We start from the raw sequence: 8309 nt of genomic DNA on the forward strand, positions 1-8309 counted from the left end.
TGTTTTTACTTCCACTGTGAGTTTGTGTGTGCTCAGGATGAGTTTGGCTGTGTTTCGCTGTGTATCGCTAAACAAGGAAACAACACCTCCACAGAGTTCAGCGCGATTCACAACATCCCAACCAATCAGAGCACACTGGGCTCACAGGGAGGGTGGGGGCTGGAACTACAACGAGCCGTTAAAGGCAGAGAGTGATATTCAGTGAATACACGTAGTTTACAGAGATGCTGTATGAGAAACCAATGTGAGTTTGGAAAATTGCACAATATAAATCTATTCTAGTAGACCTCAACAATGGAATTATGATCAGTGGAAATGGCCATGACATGTCTCCTTTAAGTGAACTCTTAATCAACATAAGTGGACAATATGTTTAATGTTTTTGTCATACTGATTTTCTGAGTTATACGTTCACCACTGACTGTTGATGAACCATTTTATGATTGAGGGCTCCAAGTTTCCATATAGAGATATAGGATGATTTAATGTATTGTTCTTTATTTCTAAATGTTTTGTATCATTGCTATCCTGTTAATGAGCCCGGTTTTACATAAATGTACCTGTTATCTGATTGTTTATTGTTTTTGCTTCTGTGACTGTAAGGGAAGTAGGGCTGCACGATATATCATGTCTTGACGATACTCGCGTTATGCGCATGCGCGATATTCAAATCGCAGGAAGTTTTTAGTTTTTTTGGAAGTGCAATAATAAGTAGGCAAAATAACTCAAAACATATCATGTTACAATTATTTTTGCTGCTTGCTACAAAAGGAAAACTTGCGCGGCTCTCATGTCAGGGGTACTTGAGTGAGTGACATGCAGGCTCTGCATGCACAGCAAACCAGCAATCGCAATCATTCTTGATCAGATCACAGCAGGATAACCGAGCTAGCTCAGCTAGTTGCTCTGATAACTTAAGATCCAGAAGTCCGTGACTAAAATCCTTCATCCGGTTGAATATCGTTAAAAAAATACCAATTGTATAGCATATATATATATATTTATTTATATTTATATAGTTCAAGAAAGGATGGTTTGCAGACAAAAAAACCTGTCTTTTCTTCAATTCCTGTATTTTTTCATATCGCAATATATATCGCAGGGGGAAAGAATATCGCAATGTCAGTTTTTTCCAATATTGTGCAGCCCTAAAGGGAATACATTTGCCTATTTTGTATCCTGATGACCTAAAACCGTTACATGTAATACGGTGTCTGTACTCAAAGATTGTTTATGAAATGAGAGCTTCACTCTGTTTTTGTTGTCCAAACGACGCCAACAGAGCGATACATCTTCTTTCCAGCAGATGGCATAAATGTTACATCATCCACATATCAATGATTCAAAACAGCAATGTGTGAGATATGGCTAGTAATTGACTATTTGAACAGAATGTGAAGAGGTTAGTCTTAGGTTATATCCAATATGTTTATGTTTTGTTTGAATAAATCTACTGAAATGAGCATTCAATGACTAAATTATTCTTAATTACTGTCATTACATCATGGGTTTGCATTGCAATATTGGAACGCATAAAACCCAACTTTATTTCTTCTAAGTTGTGGGTGTTCATTGTTTAGAAGTCCGCTGTGTTTCATCCAAGCTTCCACTTTGTGCTCTGATAATGCTGAAAGTGTTGTTTGCTTTACCTGCTGAGAACCAGAAGATAGTCTGTATAGAGCAGGGGTTTTCAAAGTGTGGGAAGGTGACCCTCCCCTCAGAGAACATAAGAACAGCCGCGCCCCCCCTCCCAATTATTATTGCTATTATTTAGGAATGCACGATATTGGTTTTTTGAAACCGATACCGATAACTTCCTGCTTCTCAAGACCGATAACAAAAAAAAAATTACGCCACTAATTATTTTAACGCGATTAACGCATGTGTATTTTTTTTACCTTGGCCGCCCCGTAGTTTCAGAGCGCATCGAGTTTAAAATACCATCTACAAGCTGATGCTGACAGCCCCGCTCCTGCCGCCCGCTTGTGGCAGACCACACTTCCACGCTCACCGGCAGGCACCGACTGGCCATCTGGAGGACCGGGAGGGTGTGTGTATGTGTGGTCCGAGCGAGCGAGAGAGAGACCTCCTCTGCCAGTGGGTATGTGTGTATGGTGTGAAGGAATATGCTGTGGAGAGAGCTGCTGGGTAGTGATGTTACGTATTGCGCCGAGGCTTCGGAGCGTGTGTCGAGTAATCCCCGAAGCTTTTTGTGAAGCATGTATCGAGGCTTGTGTCGTTTTGGGCCAGTGACGTCATCGATGACAAACGAAGCATGGCTGCCTGTCGATACCACGTGATTGCTTCAGAAAGTGCTTCAGATCGGTTGAACCGTTGAACCACAACGCTCATACCCATGGATGTATAATAAGAACCATATTACCCCTCCTGTACCTGGGCCCGGTGACACGATGGAATTAAGAGAGCTCAGACCCTCACTTTTATATAGAGGTCGGAACATGTCATAAGTATAAATAGATACAAGCATAAATAAATGTAGGAATAAAAACATGAATAAATACAGGAATAAATATGGTGCAGTATTTTCAGTGTGTGTGCTGTGGCTCAGCTGGAAAGCAGTTGACTTATAACCGCAGGGTTCTTGGTTCAACAACTAGTCTATACGTATGTTTTGTTGTTTATAAAAGCTACAGCTAAATGAGATAATGTAGTTAATAAATGTATTCTTTGATATAGTTTAGCCTTTCTCAGGCTACAACATGGTTAAGTTTATGAAGGAATGCAAATCCCTCTTTGCAATGTTTAGCAGCCTCCTTAGGCTTTTCAATCACAATCATTCAACTGGAATAAAAACAATATTGTTGACATGAAAATATGATTTTATGTTTGTTGTTTAGCATTATTCTAAGGCTTTACTCATTGGGAACTCGGTATGAGATACAGCACACTGTTGAGATGTCCAATCTGCCTGTTTTACACACTTTGACCAACTGTTTGTGTTCAAATGAAGCCCATGATGAAGCCTCATGAGATGAACCCTTTTGCGAACCAATTGGCTGGAAAGCTTCAAAGCTTCATAAGGCTTCATCTCGCCATCACTACTGCTGGGGTGGATGTGTTGGATGGAGTAATCCAGGGCTGCAGTCGGATAGTTTAAAAATCAGCTCCTAAGTTCTAACCCTATCGTCTATTCCTTGACCTCTGAGTGAAACGTCACGGGGTTAAGGGATAGTGGGTAGGAGAATTCAAAAGGACTTAGGAGAAGAGACTGCGGTACTTTAGAGAATCCGAATGCACTTTCACTATCCGACGTGTTTATGATGCGCTAGCGGACGTCATTGTGTGCGTCTGCTGCTGCTGTGGGGAAACTATGGAAACTACAGTTTTCTATACAGCGGACTACAACATGGATGTTTAATAAGAACGAGGGACTGCTTTAAACTCATCTAGAGACTCTGCACCGTGCTCTGATACTGCTGCTTTGCTTTATGAATGTAGACAACAGAGAAACATATTCTTCATGACCAAAGTTGGAATTGAAATAAAAAAGGAAAGTGAAACTTATGCTCGTCACCCTCTCCCTCCGGTCCACATTAATACAAATGATCCCAATATGACGTATGATTGTATGAACTAAAGATCTAAAAATCAATACAGATGTATTTATTATAAACGTTAGTCCTTAACATAGATCACTGTGTATATCACCATTCAAGCATCTTTTAAAAGTTGAACAAACCCCACACAGCTCAGTAAAGACTGAAATGTTGACTTTATTTGATAATTTCAGTGAAAACTAACGTTCATATTTCTCTTTTTGAGTATAATACTGATGAACGTTCAAAACAAAGCACTTTGGCAACTTACCACCTATGTTTTAAAAAGCTTAATAAGCACCGTAACTCTCATGATATCATTTCTCGGTCATAATCGGTTGTTTCCGTGAACGGCCGACTATTGAGTGACGGCAAATGCTGCGGCTGCAAGGCATTGTGGGGCAGCATTTTCGCTTCTCCTGTCGGTTAGGGAGGTCCAGTGGTTCCTAAGCTAAAGGAGGTTATAAAGGAAGTTTGAAACCTCCTTTCCTATCATTCTCATCATTCTAGAGAATTCGAACGGCACTTATCATGGCTGCCACTGAGGGACTTCCGGGTCATTTCACTCCTTTAGGAAGGTTCCTAAGCTAAATGGACTATTCGACTTCAGCCCAGGTCTCAGTGAGAGCAAGGAAATCCAGAGACTGCAGGGAGGCGTGGCCAGAGATGAAGTCAGCCTTAGGAACAGCTGACTGGCAGTTCCACAGGCCCTGAAACTAGATGTTGGATCTCAGTGGAGCATGTGGGATAGACGAGAGCAGGCCGGTTATATCGATTAGGAGATACACGGGGCCAGTGATAATTGCGAGAAGACACATAAACAGGAATGGAGAAAATACACATGATTATAGCATGAGGGGTTAAGAAACTAAAGAAAATAAAAACACCAGCAATACTTAGCTCAATCAAAGTAGGATTTGCCTCACTCGTGACTCCAACAGGACTCCTTTGTCTTTGTCAGTCTTCGTCTGACGCTCCAGGAAAGTGCTACCTAAAATGGACACTTGATTGCTGAGTTCTCACAGATGTGGGCCACGCGCCTTTAATTAGTTAACTCTCTGCAGCTGGTGGCCCTCAAAAGGAAATCGAGACTGGCTCCCTCCTGAGTTGTTATTGTCTTTTCAGTGGCACAATGGTTTTACAATTACATTAAACCCTAAGTTATAAAGTTATGAGTTTAACCCTTAATACAGTTACACCTACTCAATAAAGCTCTTAGTATTCTACAAATGTTTAAATCAAAGTTAACCCTAGGAGTCAGTTAGTTCAGTGTTAAGGTTTCTGTCAAATTACTTGTCCCAAGTTTCTGCCTGACAGATACTGTAGATAGCGGTTTTGAGATTTAAAATCACAATTTAAATCAGATCAACTACAGAGCATTGATACAGAGTACACACACTGAAACAGAGAAGTCTAAAAACAGAATGTTACTCACACAATTCTAGAAGTCACCAGTTGTTATCCTGTCAAAATCGAGTTGCACATATATTCTAAAAAACATATTTTCTCCCACGTTACGTTTCTTATGAACGTATCTTAAATACGGTTATTTTCAACATATCTTTGCCATTTATTGTCTTGCTTATAATAATGATAATAGTAATTTAACAAATATCATTTTAGAGCACACATTTGAAATCGACAATCGGGCTGGATATATGGTTAAATTAAAATGAGTAGGCGAGGCTGTAATTTCGCCAGCTGTTACTCTCATGAGCGAGGCAGAAAATAATAGTTGTATCATGCCAAAAAGCTGCTGTGTTTTTTTATTGCACCTCAAACATTAAAACAAATCCAGAGTTACGTTTTTCTGTACTTCCTCTAAGAAGAAAGGACAGTAAAAGTAGAGCTCTGTGGCTTCAGGCTTGATCGCCATTCAAATGACAGCGTTGGTTTCCCCAAAAGCGGGCGGGGCTGTAAAGTGACGTAGATGTTACTCTCATCTATTATTCAAAACTATTCTATTTATTCTAACGTAAATTACATGCCAGTGTTTTATCTTTTTATTTAGCGATTTGTTTTTGCATGTTTAACTGGGAATGTTTTCTACAGGAACAATACCGGAAACAGACGTAGGAAAGATCCTCAGCTCAGTGATTGGATTGTTTAGCTGCAATTCACGTTGGGATATGGTGTTTATGCAATGTGAAATCCGAAAACATTTAAAAAAATAAATAATACTTTATTCCGAGTGTTCTTGCTTTTCTCTTTGGAAGTCATCACATAACGGCATTGTAATACACGGTTCGGCTGCATTAAATATTACACATCTGCCGTAGTTCGCTATTTATATAGCTCTGATGAGAAGACTTCTGGACAAACAGGAAGAAGTGCCGCCGAAACTGAATATATGATGTGAATCATAAATATATCAGCAATTACACAGCATCTTACATTTATTTTCACAAAATACGTCTCCTTGCAGTATCAACATTAATTCGGCTGACTTTTATATTTGATCCAATTGGTAGATAGGTTATATTTACACCATAACGGTGCACAGCATATATTAGTTATTAAAGATGGCAAATGTATATAAAGTATATATTGCACATAAAGCACATATTGCACATAGTTTGACGGTATTTAACAGCAGCAAGTTACACAATTTACAAAATACAAGATACATACCTAATAGGAGGATGTGCAAAACAGACAAACTAATAAGGCTTTATTTAACCCTTTGGAGTCGACCGTCACGCCGGCGTGATCAGATCACATGACCTGTTCTAGCCGGTGCCTCATAAAAACAACAGTCCGGACAACATTGCCGTGTGTTTCTGTCGAAAGTACTGGCTTGAAACTATATGCCAGTCTTTCATGCAAAAAGACCCAGTAAACACGGAGATACAATGATATAAAGTTAATACAAATATATTTCAAAAGTATGAAAAATAGATCCTGCTCAACAGGATCTATTTACCAGGGAGGGGTGAGGTAATCAGGTAAACGGAGTGATACGAAGCGAGACGAAGAGGGACGGCAGGAACCGAAGAGAGACGGCGGGAAATGGAGAGGGACGAAGATATACAAAGACAGGCGGCGGGACACGAAGAGAGACGGCGGGACACGAAGAGAGACGCCGATTGAAGTAAAGTGACAGACAAAGATTGAGAATTTAGATATAGTTAGATAGATTTAGAGTTTTGAAGATTCAACTATGATGAAGAGAACTCTAAACGTGAGTCAAGCTATAAGCTTGTTTTTTGACATGGAGAAGGAGTTGACAGAAACTGCTTTGAAGCGTGGCACAGATAAAGAAAGAAAAAACTGATTTTTGTACAATATGTGTATATATATATATATATATTTGTATTATATTTATAATGTTTGTGACCCTACTTCATCACAGGCCGCCGCCGCTGCCCGCCGTGTGATGTCCCTGGGATATCACGCCGCGTGGCACTTTCCAAAGAGGATCGTGTTGATCTCCTGGGAGCCCCCGTGTTTACGGAAGGGCTCTTTGGATCGATCTCCTCACGGGATGAGTAGTAATCGCAGCGTGGCTGCTTCTTGCCCATTCCCAGAGGAAGAAACACTGTCCTACACTCCCCGCCCCTGCTGTAAACCCCAGTATAGGGAGCTAGCAGGTGGGCGTGTACACGTGAGTGGAATAAACCGAGTGCTGTCAAAGCACTGTGCGGGTTCAAGAGACGCTATTGCCGGCGTGCTGTTGTCAGAAAACACACCTTGCCTGGTATAATAGCTCCGATTGATGCATTTCACCGTTGCAATAGGAAATACAGCGTTAATACGTGGGCGCGCGGCCCTCGTGAGAGTGGCCGCGGTGCGTTCAGGGACCCCCGCAGGAGAACAGTGGTTTACGGAATGCCCTTTGCGTCACAATTCGCGCGTTTATTCGCGCGGATTAACGGGGAGGTCCGTTTATTCGCGCGAAACTACGCGCGAATAAACGGGGAGGTCCGTTTTATAAACGGGGAGGTCCGTTTAAGTTCAAAGTCTCAGTAACCAATCAGTGAAGAGCAAAACCAGACCAAAGCAATCTGTAGATGAAAAATTCCTGACATTGTGAGGCTGGAAATTGTACGTTATTCCAGCTTCAGGGGACTATGTATTAATTTGGCTTTCAATATAATAAATATATCAATCAATATAACCTGCCTTCATTGTCTTTTAAAATAAAATCGCCTTACCTTATTTTACTGAAGTGAAGGGTATTTGTCTCCTTAAATCACCTTTTAAATGTACTTCTTATAACATGGCATGGTGTAACCGGGTGTAACATATCAAAATGGTGAGTCTCTGGTCTTGCTAGAAATGCAATGTCACTCACCTTAGAGCACTGTCTTATGAGATACTTAGCTTAGAAATCAGATTTTTGGAATACTTAAAGACTTGTGAAAACACAGATGTACTCATGTCATCCATTTTTTTTGGTGTTTCAGATTTGGTTTACCAACGTTTTTGGTTCACAAAAGTTGTGAAATATATGAATTACACTATAGGCCTATATAAATGTGTTGTTCATGTCTAAAATGAAAATGTGTAAATTAGAATTTGGAGTAAAATAGTTCTATCACTCTACTTTCATCACAGAAAAGTTACATCAGGACTGATTCATGACTTCATATTCCATACTGAGGTTCATGTAATGTGTACAAATACAAATTGAGCATTACAACTTTTTTTTTTTCAACCAACTATTTATGTTAACATAGTAAACTGTAAAATCTCAATATTTACAATACAGGGTTCATACACTTTTTCACCAATGATTTTAAATGACTCTTT

The sequence above is a fragment of the Pseudochaenichthys georgianus genome, chromosome 9 (assembly GCF_902827115.2).
Source record: "Pseudochaenichthys georgianus chromosome 9, fPseGeo1.2, whole genome shotgun sequence".
Classification (NCBI taxonomy): domain Eukaryota; kingdom Metazoa; phylum Chordata; class Actinopteri; order Perciformes; family Channichthyidae; genus Pseudochaenichthys; species Pseudochaenichthys georgianus.